This window comes from Embiotoca jacksoni, unplaced genomic scaffold (genome assembly GCF_022577435.1).
Source record: "Embiotoca jacksoni isolate LCO1_2020_lvr unplaced genomic scaffold, fEmbJac1.0.p SCAF_4, whole genome shotgun sequence".
Classification (NCBI taxonomy): Eukaryota; Metazoa; Chordata; class Actinopteri; family Embiotocidae; genus Embiotoca; species Embiotoca jacksoni.
The window spans coordinates 22,699,189-22,714,655 of NW_027185392.1; the positions used below are offsets into that span (position 1 = coordinate 22,699,189).

The 15,467-nt window shown below is 39.8% G+C and overlaps 1 protein-coding gene across 4 annotated transcripts in view; it reads right to left on the reverse strand.

The window, feature by feature from the left end:
• Nucleotides 1–15,467, reverse strand: part of tenm3 (teneurin transmembrane protein 3) — a 338,433-nt gene that overhangs the window by 311,749 nt on the left and 11,217 nt on the right. For all 4 annotated transcript variants that reach the window (XM_069168313.1, XM_069168317.1, XM_069168316.1 and 1 more), the window contains exon 2: nt 1,369–1,449. The gene's annotated coding sequence lies outside the window, so the exon portion shown is untranslated. The remainder of the gene's footprint in view (nt 1–1,368; nt 1,450–15,467) is intronic.

A 15,467-nucleotide genomic window follows, 5' to 3' on the forward strand; every position in this document is an offset into this window, starting at 1 on the left:
TCGTCGGCAACACCGGCCTTTTTTTTTGCTTTCTTTTTTATGATGTGGAGCTTTCAGTGCTCGAGCAGAACTAGCAGAATTAGCCGCTCTAATGAAAGATTCAGCAAATCAACTGGAATTTAGAGCAGCAATAGTTGGACATGTGGCAGCAAATACTGAACAGTATTTTTTGCTTGAAAATGCTCATTCCTCACACACCTGCTTGTCGTGAACTGTGTGTTCTTTCTCCTGTATTTTGTATTTTTTTTTTCCTGTCTCCCGATACCTTTCTGCAGCTATCTCTGGCTCGGGAGCTGCATGTTTCTGATCTGCAGTTACTGAGCCCACTAACCTACCCCAGTGTTTGTTGTTGTCTGTCTACGTTGTTCTTTTAGTCTCTCCACTCTCCCCTCACCTCAACTGGTTGCGACAGAGTTGACCGCCCACCTCTCAGTCTGGTTCTTTTGGAGGTTGCTTCCAGTTAAAAGGCAGTTTTTTTTTTCTTCCAGCTGTTGCTCATGAGGGAGCAGGTCAATCGTTGGGTTTCTCTCTACAATGTTGAAAGGTCCTGAAGTGCCCTGAGATGAGTTATGCTGTGACTCAGCGTTACATAAATGAAATTGAATTGAATGCATACATATGTACATACACACAAATTATGAAAAAAAAAAAAAAAAAAAAAAAGGCTACAATGCATGCAAAACAACTAAGCAAAAAAAAACGTTTTTTTTAAATGTTTCACACGGCCTCCTCCTCCCTCCTCCTGTCTTTCCCAGCTCTGTGTGTCCACGACAGTTGTGATAAGCTGCAGCTTTCACTGGCTGACAGAGTCGAGCAAGAATTAAATTAAAATTGAATAATGTGCTCCAGCTCTGTGTGTTGGGTGTTTACGGCTTAATATGCTTCTTCATGGGAATTCCACCAAGTCCCCCGTTTAACAAATGAGAGCCAATACAGTGTAAAGAGCTAAACTCAGCCAGTTGTCCTCTGGACCGAGTGGGCTAAGCGCGCACGCACGCACGCACGCACGCACGCACGCACACACACACATACACACACACACACACACACACACACACACACAAAAGCATGCACACTAACATATAAGTAAATATTTGGCGAGCAGATTTCTTTGCCTGGCCTTCGCAGCCAACATAGCGTGCATTAATGCGTCTGTTTGTGGTGTGTGTGTGGTGTGTGTGTGGTGTGGTGTAGTGTGGTGTGTGTGTGGTGTGTGTGTGGTGTATGTGTGTGGTGTGTATGTGTGTGGTGTGTGTGTGTGGTGTGTGTGTGGTGTGTGTGTGTGGTGTGTGTGTGGTGTGTGTGTGTGTGTGTGGTGTGTGGTGTGTGTGTGTGGTGTGTGATGTGTGTGTAGTCATACATCATTACCTGTGCTGGCAGGTGTGAGGCAGAAGGGAGCCTTACGTTGACGCATTAGTGTCGTTCAGGTCCATACAGCAGTACACAGCACTAAAAGAAAAAAAAAAGAAAAACATGTTGGTTAGAAATGTGATAAAGGAGTCAGGATATCGCTGGTTCCAGTACGTAGTATTTATTTTGGATTTCCCGATTCTGGGCAAGTAAGGGTTGGACGCATCAGTAACACAATACACATAACAATAGATACAACACTTTTCCTTGGAAATGACATATCTAGATATCCGTCAATGTCTTAGATGTAACTGTACACCTTTGCCCTCATTCCTGTCTCCACCCACACCTCTGTTGCTATGCCGCATGTGGAATGCTCCGCCTTGTGAGTTGATGGGATTGGTTCCCTGGAGATATGACGTATTAAAACTCTGCTTATTTCGCTCGTGATAATGTAGCTCATGGTTGTAAAAAAGCACGATGTATATATATATATCGTGCTTTTTTATATATATTTATATATATTTATATATATATATATATATATATATATATATATATATATACAAATATATATATATATATATATATATATATAAATAAAGCACGGTAACAAGGTTGAAAACTTGCTCTTCATTGAACGGAGTACTTTACAAAAAAAAATCAAAGGTGTTACTGAAGCAGTGTATTGCTCGTTGTGTGCCAAAAAAATAAATAAATAAAAGACATATTTTCTCATTATTACAAGATACCGAGCCTAACTTTTATCAGACCCAAATTCAATACTGGCCACACTCCATTCAGGATTGTTTAACAGTCGTTGCATCCGATTGAAGGCAGTGATCAAGTTCATTTTTAAACTATTGGAGCAACTTTTTAAAATCAGCACCGATCATGTGAGGCAAAAATTGACCACCACTGCAACTGCATTTAAAAAAAAGAAATACTTGACTTCAGCATCAGTGCACTGAGCCGCTGACACCGATCAACGTGTCGGTCCGCCCTTGAGAGTAGCCGGGCAAATGTTAATGCGAACAGGGTTCCCAGACAGTTAATCACATCAAAGAAAGCTGAAAAGCTGCGAGCGACAGTCTGGCAGTGAAAGGCGAAGTCACAATGCTGTGCGTCAGATAGTTCACTGGGAATGCCTTGGATTTTTGTATCTGCTAATTGTCCAGTACGAGATGATCTGTTTGGCCCTGATCCTGCAGGTTTGCTCTTGAGTCGCTGTTACACACCCACCACTGCAGATCATTTCTAACAGCACCGATAGCCCGACAGACACATATAAAAGGTTGAATATGCACAACACTTTTTCTGTTTTAAACACATTTAAGAAGTCTGTGCTCAGCCGTCATCCTTGTGGTGCTGCCATGGCTGTTTGATAGGAACTCTTCTTATTGTCAAGGTGTGTGTCAGTGTGAATAACTTTACGAAACACATTCATGTTTTATAGCCCTTTAACAATGATACCCCACACTATTGCACACAAAAGTATTACTAATCAAATAATAGACATTCGAAATGTAGTTCCAGGCGAACGATAAAGTGTAATTACTGACTGTATGTCTCCACCAACCAGTCAATTTGCAGTTTACATCCACACACATTTCTGCCACACAAGTATGTTTTCTAATATGAATAATTTACTACTATTAGAAACTACACAATTCCAAAATGTGGATGCTTCCCAGAAATCAGAAGATCTGTGCAATCAGCACAGTTTCAAAACCCACGATTAGCGTCACACATTCAGTGTCTGACTAAATCCAACAAAAAAAATACGGTCACCTTCTGTTCCCCAGTTATGAAATCATGTTCACAACAATAGGATGGACTTTAGGTAACAGTTACCTTTACTTTGAAACCACCAAAATCTTATTTGTATGTCTTTGAGTCCAACTGAACATGAGTGCCAAAATTTAAGGACAATTCCTCAAAGTGACCTTCAGCTATCGCATTCACAAGCCAGGGATGGACGGACAGACGGACAACCCCAAAACATAATGCCACGACCACAGCTGAATTTTTTTTTTATAAAAATAGGGGCCTTTTTATTCCCACCAAGGCATCACGTTGCTGTGCTGCATGTTTGGTGGCTTAACATGAACCTGGCTGCGGCCAAGATGGGTGGACGCCGGCACAACAAGGAGCGCGTTGGGCTGAAATAACGCTGGCGCTGCTGCCAGCTCAAACCAGGTCGAGGTGCAGCGCACACAGACAGACCTACGCAAAACCTCACAGACATAAAACAACATCGTTCCAGAATCTGACTTTACTGTATTGTTCTTTGTTCACGTTGACATTTAATTAACAATGAAATAGCAAAGAGGGTTTTGGGTTAAATAATCCACATTTCCAATGCATCACCCAATACGCTGAGATGCTCCCAAACCCTTGGAACTCACAGCTCAGACTGTTGAGGATGCTCCATCCTGATGCCTCACCTACATGCACTCCCAACACAAGGAACTTAGAACTAGAGGTTGGGTTAAGATTAGGCAAGAAGTGGTTGCTATGTATGGTTAGGTTCTCCTCATATCCTTAACCCCATTTTTAACTACGACCAACTATTGTAAATAGTGAAAATGGTGATTCAAGTACGTGACCCTACGGATGACAAGAAAAGTAAGAAAGTACCATTTATTTCTGTGCAAAACTCTGTGTTCAAAGTGAGGAATTTTTGCTTCTGCTATTGTTGCTGTAGAATTGTTATATTAAAAAGGATGTACACGTGTTTCTCATCTCTTGGTGCTTTCAAACAACGTACAATGGGAGCTATTGCCTTTTTGAAATACAATGGCAGAATGTTTACTCAGGCTATTGTGGGCCTGTCTGTGTCAAGCATCCAGAAAATGATTGTAAGTCAATGCAACTGTGTGTGTGTGTGTGTGTGTGTGTGTGTGTGTGTGTGTGTGTGTGTGTGTGTGTGTGTGTCCGTATGTGTGTGTGCATTTCACCGTATTTTTATTTTTTTTCTTCAGCTGTAGGAATCCTCATTTGTTTGGTTGCGATATCTGACTTTCAAACATTGATATCACCTCTTGACTCGGTGTGCACCGTTTGTGCAGCAACACTCACTTTAAAAACTCTCTTGGACCTGTAATGAAGGTATTTTTCATTACTCATACAACTAATTTAAAGTCCAGATGATGGCTTTAAATGTTAAGTTTTGAAGTGATAAAATAAGATTATTCATTTACTGTAAAATGTGCTCATCTAAATGAGGCATAATTTGTTTGTTAGTGTTTAGAGGTTTTGAGGATTTACAGTTGGGGTTGTTGTTGTTGTTTGTTTATCAAGTCACATTGATGCTTTCTGTTTTGTAATTTGTGAATAAACACCTGGTTGGCCTGGTGCTTTTAATCCAGCCGCGACAGCTCGCCCCAATATGACCACTGATTTAAGTATTAAACAGAAATATAATCATGTTTGATTTTAAAGCGCAAAATACCGAATGAGATGTATATGTAAAATTATTTATTTACTATATTTCTCTCCATCACGAAAACCTCTAAAACCCATCATGTAATTTCAGGATAACGACAACAATACTAGTATTGATAATTGTTAAATCACAAGCTGAAGAGACCTGACTACACCTGACATCCTCACATCGTTGCCACATCCTGGTGTGTCAATTTCATGGCCACTCCTAGGAAATGATATAACCCTGCCCCCTTTTGGCCTGCAGAGCCTCTTTCTCTCCAAACACACAAGAACAAAGAGAGGCTCAGTACGTGAAAATGGACCTTTAATTCCACCTGCTATTTCATTTCTTTTGTCCAATATTTTGTGTGTATTTTATGTCTACTAAATGTCTTTATTATGACTTTAGACCTTTATGTTTGTTACCTTAAAGAGGACAGAAAAAAACAAGTTTATGGATGCATTAACTATGTAAATTAAACCTCGTTAATCTTATTTATTTACTCAATCAGTGATTTGTTAATGCTGACATTTGAGTTGATATTTAATGTATTTATTTTGTCTTTGTTTTTCATACTTTCATGTTTAGAAAAAAAAATCATCCAATCATCCATTCATCCCTCCTTTGTTAATCCTGAACCACCAAAATAAACTGTCAGAACGGCTTTGGGATCCAGTGTTTAAATGTGCACACCACATCAGATGTTCAGTGAACCAACAGCACCACCTTCACTATAGTTATTTCACTAATGTTATATTGGAATTCCCCATGTTTTTACTAGCTGCAAAGATACATTTTTATTCCACTATTTTCAAAAACATTTCAGGACTAATACACTGTGTGCACAATTATTTGGCATGTGAGTAGTTTGACCATATCATAATTTGTATACATATTTTCCAACTCAAAGCTGTGTAAACTTGAATGCCTATTGCCTATTTGTGTAATGAGGGAGGGTGTGGCCTAAGGAGATCAAAACCCTATATCAAGGTGTGCATAATTATTAGGCAGCTTCTTTTCCTCGGGAGGCAAAATGGGCCAAAAAAGAGATTTAACTGACTCTGAAAAGTCTAAAATTGTAAAAAGTCTTTAGATGCTGCACTCTTGAAATTGCTAAGATATTGGGGCATGATCACAGAACCATCAAACGTTTTGTTGCAAATAGTCGCAAGAAACGTGTTGAGAAAAAAAGACAAAAATTAACTGCCAAAGATTTGAGAAGAATCAAATGTGAAGCTACCAGGAAGCCTTAGGTTATCCTCCAGTGCTGTCATATTCAAGAACTGCAACCTACCTGGAGTGCCCAGAAGTACAAGGTGTTCAGTGCTCAGAGACCTGGCCAGGGTAAGGAAGGCTGAAACCCGACCACCACTGAACAAGACACATAAGTTGAAACGTCAAGACTGGGCCAAGAAATATCTGAAGACAGATTTTTCAAAGGTTTTCTGGACTGATGAGATGAGAGTGACTCTTGATGGGCCCGTGGACCTTTTCGGGTTGAAGATGGACTGAAAATCAACTCCCAAACCTACTGTCAGTTTTTAGAAGACACTTTCTTCAAGCAGTGGTCCAGGAAAAAGTCTGCTTCTTTCAAGAAGACCATGATTTTTATGCAGGACAACGCTCCATCGCATGCATCGAAGTACTCCATTTCGTGGCTAGCCAGTAAAGGCCTTCAAGATGAAAGAATAATGACATGGCCCCCTTCCTCACCTGACCTAAACCCTATTGAGAACTTGTGGGCCCTTCTTAAACGAGAGATTTATGGCGAAGGAAAACAGTCCACCTCTCTGAACAGTGTCTGGGAGGCTGTGGTTGCTGCTGCACAAAAAGTTGATCGTCGACAGATCAAGAAACTGACAGAATCCAAGAATGGAAGGCTTATTACTGTTATTGAAAAGAAGGGTGGCTATATTGGTCACCGACTTTTTTTTTTTTAAATGTCAGAAATGTTTATTTGTAAATGTTTAGTTTGTTTATTATTCTCACTTTAACAGATGAAAATAAACAAGTGAGATGGGAACATTTTCTTTTTTCATTTAGTTGCATAATAATTCTGCACACTAATTGTTGCCCAATAATTGTGCACACATAGATATTCTCCTAAGAAAGCCAAAACCTCACTTTTACTTTCTTAAACATTCAGGTTTGAGGTTTATTAACATTTTGGATTGACCGAGAGCACTGTAGTTGTTCAATAATAAAATGAATCCTCAAAAATACAACTTGCCTAATAATTGTGCACACAGTGTACTAGAAGATTATGGCATTTAGGCAGAAAATCATCTGTCATCTGACCTATCTCCCTCTAATAAACAAAAAATAATCAATTAATTGAACATTAGACAAACCAATAATGATGCAAATAATACAGGATGAAGAATTAAAAACGGAGTAAAATAATTAACATTAGAACACAGCTTGAAGGGCTAAGCGCTGATTCATAAAGCTGAAAATAGAAGGTGTAAACACATATTATACAAACAAAACAAAAGCCAGCGCTGCACTCTCATTTCCATTTGAAAGGTATGAGCTCTCCTGGCAGATGTTTTATCTAAACTGCAAAATGCATCAAGCAAATGAGCTTTAAACTCTGCGACCACCAAACAAGAAAACATGCAGAAGTGATAATCCGCCTTAGTGTGAAATTAATACCAAGCCAGGACGAGAGCTATCAACACGCGTCCTTCCAACCAACGCAGACTTCTGATGGCAGCTTTGAATATATTGTTGTATCTAGTTGATCTCGTGCTATAACATGTGACAATACTAATATTTGAATTGCGTGCCTAATCATGTCGTGAATGCGCAACACTTTTTGACACTGATGAAAGTCCCCTACAGAACGAACTGGATCACTGTCAGAGGCACTGTGCTTTATGTGAACATGTTTTCAGGGCCACAAAAAATGACATTTGAAGAACAATACACACATTCATTAAATTACTTTAAAGCAGAAATAATTATGGGTAATTCCTTCGCACATCGACAACAAAAGGAATAATAATTCAACTAAATTAAATCAAAGCGCTTTTGAAGCTTGAAAAAAATTCAGCTTTTTTAAATAAGCTCCAAAACAACAGTCTCCACAATCTCAACCTCTGCTGCCGTGTTTTCGAGATTGGTCTGAACAAAATGAGTAGCTAAACGAAATATTCTCACGACATCATTCAGACATCAATATTTCCCTCATTGTTGTGTTATGTCGATATTCATCATGAAGAAGCATGTAGGGCCTCATTTATTAAAACAGGAACCATACTAAAAGTGTCAGTGTACATAAAATCCCCAAATAGTGTACGCCAAAAAATAAACCAATTTATAAAACCATGCGCACTCACACCTGCACGCAATGTTCCCTCCATAAATCACAGTGCACCAGGAAATGTCCCGCCTTCGACACGCCCGCATTCAGCCGTCAACAGTCAACGCAAGGCACCTCATAAAAGTTGATGCATATAAATGAGCCAGCTGACCAGCGGTTCTTAATGTTGAATCACAGCAACAATGGAGAGGAAGACCCGAACAGAAATGTTTCTGACAGAAATAGAAGTGACGTGGATGATAAAAAGCACACATTGTTTGGAGGCCACAGCAGTCTCGTCACAGACAAAAGAAAATGCTGCGATGCAGCGAACGCCCGCCCGAACGGTCACCGCTGAAAACCCAAATGGTCTACATGCTGGTGGAAACAGGTGCATGTGGAGCCACCACAGTGTATCCAGTGCGACTTACAGCACAGTTGTGTCATTTAGTGAGAGTGGACTCACATTTAACAGTGTTTCATTGGAAACCACTCAGTAAAACAAAAGGATAAAACGGACACAGGTCGTCAGTCAGGCCACTCAAAAAGCCACAAATGAAAAGACAACCGACGTTGTTTTGAATGCCAGTGCTGAAGACAAATTTCCATTTTATGCCAATCAAATGGACAGTGAAGTAATCCGAAAAATGTCATCCCAGCTTCTGAGCTGCAGTCTTAATCAAATGATCAATTCATATAACGTACTGTTGGTCAATAAAATCACCATGAAAACAGGTTAATGACACTAGCTATGACATGTTTTTGTTGCTCTTGCTCCAGTTTCAATTCCTTGATTGCTGTTTTTATACAAAGTATGTGTTAAATAATGACACAAAAAAAAAACACTTTTATTTTGCCTCGTTTTTTACTGAATTAGGATAAAATTAATTATCAAGTATGAACTATATGAACGACATGAAAACTAAATGAATGAATGTCCAGTTTTTGGTCTTTTACACTCATCATCAATCCTCACCAAATCAAATATTTAATTTTGTCATAATTTAGACTGTAACAATCGAACTAGGGCACTAGCATTAAAGTAAACGTAGAAAAATAAATGTTAATGATAAATGATGCGTCCAGCAGCATCAGGAAGGGGTTGCTCTTTCTTCGATCAATAGATAAAAAGGTTTGCTGTTAATCCAATACTAGTGTAGCTTAATGTAATGAAAATATGTCAGCATTGTGGAGGCATGTGACATACAGTATAATACTGAAGCAGTTTTAGTCGTATACAACAGTGATATGAGTGTTGGTTGGAGAGGTGTTTTTTTTTTTCTTTTATTAACAGAGTCAACAATGACTGAAACCTGTTTTTTTTTTTCTCTCTTTCTCAGCAAATAAAGTTCACAATGAAGAAAGTCCTTGTAACAGGTTTTCTTAGATGTCAGAAAGATCTGCAAGAAACTTTTTGAACTCCACAATGCTGCAATTGGAGGCACTCGCAGCACTTATTGACAACGAAGGCTCCAGAAATACAGACGATGAGGAATCAGGCACCACGTGGAGGAAAACCAGGATGCTACTTGTTAATGTTGCTGTCTGCTATCCTGTGGAGGGACAACGATTGAAGGTTTTTACTGTATCAAGAGTGTTTAGAGTTAAGATACAATAGAATTGACAGCGGAGTGAAGTTGGTCCTCTGTAAAATACATGAAATGAGTATTTTTACAGTCATTTAACGGGTGGATATGTAAGTAAATATAAGTTCCTCTCAAACACTCCCCATTTTATTGGTTTGGGAAGTGAAGACCATCGTATGATGAATGAGTACACCATTATCGGTATCTGTTGAACTAACTAAATTAACTGTATCTGTGGATGGGGCGTGGCTTGATTCAAAATTGAGCGGGACTTAGTGGGTGGAAAGTGACCAGAAGTTGTTCATTTAAGCCTGAGATTGATATGAGTTGATCAGATATTGCTAAATGTATGATTTATTCAAAAACTATTTACAAAGGAGCCCCAGAATTGAGCTTCAGAGCTGAATGGTTTTGGATCACAAGAGGAAGAGAACTATTTACAGAAGAAGTTTTCTTTTATAAAAGTTGCTATGTTTATTGTTAATGTGAGAAAAAATATCAGGCTGGTCATATCGAAAAAATACTTTGTATCTTGTTTCTCAAATAATGTGTGCAGTGTTTCCCCTCCACTACTGAAATGGGAGTGCTTCTGTAACCTTTTATTTACATATAAAAAAAAAAAATTCCTCATATACTATGCGCTACAGCAAGTCATATTCAGGTCAATTCACACACCTGTGAGTAAGACACATAAACTTTGCGTTGAGTTGATAATTAGAACACAACGACAACAACCAGCAGCGGCTAGACGTCCACAATAAAGCAACGGAGGAGATCACGTTGTCAGCATTAATATTCACCGAATAGAAAACCCTCTTGCAGCTTCACTGGAGTGGCGCACAGCAAACACACTCATTTGACTGTGGGGAGGTGGAAACACAACTCCAGTGAAGAAGGAGAATATATCAGCAGCTTCGAACTTCCTGAATCAATAACTCGTAAATTAAACGCCGTTCAAACAAAAACAACGTATCATTCCTCCCGACAACGAGCTGCAATCATAAATTACAACCTAATTATAATCAGAGAGAGCCGTCGTCGGAGCTGAAGGGTGTAGGGAGCGTCTATAAAGTGACACGCAGGGGAAAAGAAATATAGCCTACTTTAGACATATTGAATAACTTCAGCCTTATTCAGGGTACCGTTACCAAAATCACTTCACAAATTGATGATCTCGTGTTGATTATAATACAAGACTTAGACTTTAGAAATATAAAGTTTTGCAAAATTTTTAGGATATTTTATTTTGAAAATATGAAATAACATCAGTTTTTTTTAGTGTTATGTCTAAAATGACTTCACATATTAATGATCTCCTGTTTTGTTTTTTAATGAAAATACTTCAAAATTATACAACAGTAACTTTTTCCAAAGTATCAGTTGTAGAATAACCAACAGAAGACCAGTGATGTGTGAAGAGATACCAAACTGTGTAAGAAATAAAGTTATTCAAGACCTTTCCCTCAATTACGTATTTTATTCAATAAACTTGACGGTGATTTATGCACAGTCCACACTGAGATGTGCATTCAGCCTCACACTGAAAGCGGTCAGCTGAGTGAAGAGCGAGCCGATGGAGAAACAAGGAAGCAGAGTGACGAGCTGTAACTTGCGACTCGTCCGGTTCTCCGAGTAACTTGGCTGAAGATAATTTACACAACCCTAAATGAAACGAGCCGATGCAAGAAATTAACCAGCCGAGTCGCGGGTTGTTTTTCATTTCTGTGGACACTGACAGAGAGTTCGTGAATGAGGCAAGAACTTAAACAGTAGGAGGAGGCGGGGCTCGGTGTGCATATCTGGACTCAGTGTGTGCACACCGCTAGTGTCTGTTAGAAGCCTTCATCAACACGGGTATTGACACAATTACTCGGATGATACTCGTACTCGTCATTGTCCATACCGGATACTCGTTTTCAGCCAAGTACTCGTCTTGTCCCGACATTGTATTATTGATCATGTTTACTGTTTCTCTCCCTGTCTCTCAAACCATCAACTGAGGAACACCTCCAGCCTCACACGGTGGCTTCATTGAAATGAAACGACAAAAAACCTAAGAAGGGATATGGAGGAAAGCCAGAGAAGGTATCGGCAAGAAGAGCAAGTCAGGAGGCGTTGTAGCTCCAATCGTGACAGACAGCCGATGACCCGAGTGAGTGTTTGAAGCCCTAAACTGAAAACCTCTCAGGAGATATACTTGCTTCATGATGGCTGCCTCATGTATCCTGCGTCTGTTTGGACGTTTTTTTGTGTAGGTATGGAGATGTGACAAGGTCATAGACCTGCAAAACTAAATGGAAACTAGTCCAATACCATTTTGTACGTGGACCGCGGGAAATGCTGACAATACGGAGTGTTGACGGGGCCAACGGCGTTTTGCCCGCTGGTAATCTAGGAATCAGTAAAGTAGTGATCCATTCGATTGTCGCCATTTTTATTGTTTACATCAGGCAAATCAGGATGTTCTAGTGGTATCATTGTTTCTCTAGTGCACCCTCTGGTGGAGTCCTCCAGTAAACACGCGGAGTGCAGAGTATGAGAGCGATAACGTGCAGGGCGCATAACGGTTGTAAACGCAAATGCGTGGTTCAAAAACAAGTATATCTCAGGATTTACAAACGAGCATGCTATGGACAAAAAGTACACTAACTAAAGACATGGATTAAAACCCAATCTTCAACACTGACTAGTAGTAGTTATGTTAAAAGTAACGCAAAATGTGTTGTCTTTCAAACTTCAATCGATCAAACTTTATTCATTTTCATACATTTTGGTGCTGTTCAAAGACCTCCAGAGATGATTGACAGGCCGATAATAAGAGACAGTTGTAGACCAGAACAATTACGACAGAACGTAATAGAAATGTAGAAGATAGTTTAAAAGCTAAAATGACAAATCGAGTGGCAAAATAGAGTGAGATAGGAACTACAAATTAAAAAACAAGAACAAAAATGAGGACAATAAAATGCATTAAAAAGATACAAGTTAGAGTTAAACAGAAGACAGAATAGGTACGAGCAATAAAAGTATGTAAAAGTAACTAGAAGGATGAAGTGCAAAGGAAAGAAATAAAGAAAAGGAAATAGCTGTAAAGAAATTTTAAAAGTAAAGAAAAGCCATTTTAATTAAAAGCAAGGCTTAAGAGATGGATTTTAAGTGTACGTTTTAAAAAGTTAAACCCTTTCGGCAGCTCTCAGATCCAGCAACGCGCAGCATAGCAGCTAAAAGTTAAAAGTCTTTATATAAACAAGTTTACTCGGTTCGGAAATAACACAACTTTTGACATCTGTTGATATTAACACATCATCTAGCTATTCTTGGAACTACATGTCGAAACAAATGCTCGACTTCAACATCATCGCATGTAGCTACAGCCATCGGATGCAGCTGCTACTCTTTTCATGCAGCAGAATTCACTTCACGTCATTTACATGTTTTCCTCTATTTCTGTTGTCACACATCAAGACTGGGGAAGAAAAATGTGTTTGAAGCAGAAAGGCCTAAAAGATCGGTAAGATCCAATGATCTGTGATGGGCTGGGGTCCTATCCGGACTGTACCCTACCTGGGACCAACTGGGATAGGCTCCAACCCCCTGTGACCCTATACAGGATTACAGTCTCTATTGTCCATATCTACATACTACTGTATGAAAACCTTATGCAGCATTTTCTGACTGCTTTCTGTTTGCCTCTCTCACCCTCAGGACCTTAGACCTTAAAACAAATGCCATCATAATAACAACAACAGCAACAACAACTATATTATGAATGATAATAATATTAATAATACAATGTTTCGAAGGTATACAGGTGAAGATTATCAGGGAAAAAAAACAAAAATTTGAAGCACAATCTAAACATTTCAATTCGTTTTCACAACCTGAAGACTTATAGTACATTTGTATAAAACCGCCCAGGAAACTGTACCGACGTCCCTCTCTCAAACGCTGTGTGTGTGTGTGTGTGTGTGTGTGTGTGTGTGTGTGTGTGTGTGTGTGTGTGTGTGTGTGTGTGTGTGTGTGTGTGTGTGTGTGTGTGTGTGGTGGTGGAGGTGGAGGGCAGGGGGGCATTTCAAACAAAACCAGATAGTGTGTTTGTTTGAATTCCTTCAAGCTTGACATTTTTGAAAAACTGGCAGCACCACCACTCACAGAAAACAGATGGATTCATTCCAGTTTGGTGTTGTGCTGTGCGGGACAGAATTATTCAGAATTATTCAAGCTTTGCCAATTCTGCTGTGTAAGATGTTAGATGAGGTGACGACCTGTGATAGCACAGAGTTGCATTAATGCAATTTTATAAATGACTATAGCAAACAATGTTTTATTTGATTTTTTTTTTTTTTTTTTACAGTCATTGTAGCAAACTAATTTCCATCTTAAACTAATAAAAAAATAAAAAATAAAAAATAAAAAAAAAGTCAGATCATGTGTTCACGTGGCGCCAATCAGCAATGCCGAGACAACAATATAAAGTCTCTTTCTGTTTGGGAAAAAAAAAAGGTGAGTGTAAGCAAGCTGCAGCATCTCACGAGGTCGTCTTCTATTCATCCACTGCCAACTCCAGGATAATATGAGCTACCACTGTTAAATTCACTCAACTTCCATTACAACTTTGAAAATGAGATGCAAACAGAAGAAGTCTATTACTGATGTCACAGCCTTCACTGTCACTTTCCTGCCCCGCTTCAAGCTTGCCGTTGCCGTCTGCTGCTGGGGGGCACCAACCTTTACAGAGCCCACCGGCTCCCTGAGTTGCAGGTCAACACAAGCCCCACTGCCGCGGTCAGCCGGTAATTGACCTGCCTTCTCCTGCCATCTGGAACTCCCACAAGGGACTGTCATCCATTTTCCCTACACTACCAGCAGCCATAATTTTTTTTTTTTTTTAAACAGCTGAAAACAAAAGCCTTATCAGCCCATCCAAATGGCACAGAATATCACCCGGATAATACAAGATGGTTTGCCAATAAGCTAGGGAGCTTACACAAAGACAGGTTACTCTACACACCCTGCCTGTAGCTCCATCTGTCAGCCACAAGCTGTCTAGAAATTAGCCCCCTTCCACACATGGTCAGCAGGTGGAGCGTGAGTGCTCCTCTCTGGAGAACGCTACGACGTTACAGTTCAGACCATGAGTATTGGCAGAGGTGCACTTTTTTGTTCTTTAAAGCTTTCAATCTTTAATTTGAGTAGGTTTATATCAATACGGAACAAACTGTGCCCAAAGTTTAGGGATGCAGAGGTGATTTGATGGAAGTCAAACAATATTATCATGTTTAATATTTTGGGGGAAAATGGTTTGCAGGTGCAATACTTTGAATCGTCTCTGGTGAGGCTCTCAAGGGGCCTTCGCTGCAGACTCCTTCATGTTCTTGCTTGTTGCGGGGGTCTCTCTGCCCCCCGTCAGGACTTTAACAGGTGAAATGCAGCTCGTGAGAGTGAGTCATGGGTGTGCTATCTCCTCTCACTGAACGAGCTCTTTTGTTTAGTTTTGATGGGCACACAGCTCCCGTATAGCTCTGCATTGACCCTGCAGCTCCCACCAACAGTGAAATCATCAATACATGCCAGCGTGCGAAATCTGCTGGCAGCCTTACATGCAAAACCATTGTGGGAAGCAGCGCCGTGTTTGACAGGTGAGGCTGGCGCTTTGGGTCAGGCAGCACTTGTTTTTTGTTTTTGTGTTTTTTGTTCTCCACATTTTTCTCTTCCCATCATTTAGATAGAGGTTGAACATTTTCTATTTCTGAGGCTTACTGGGGATCCGCATACCCGTGTTAGTCCTCAAGGGGTT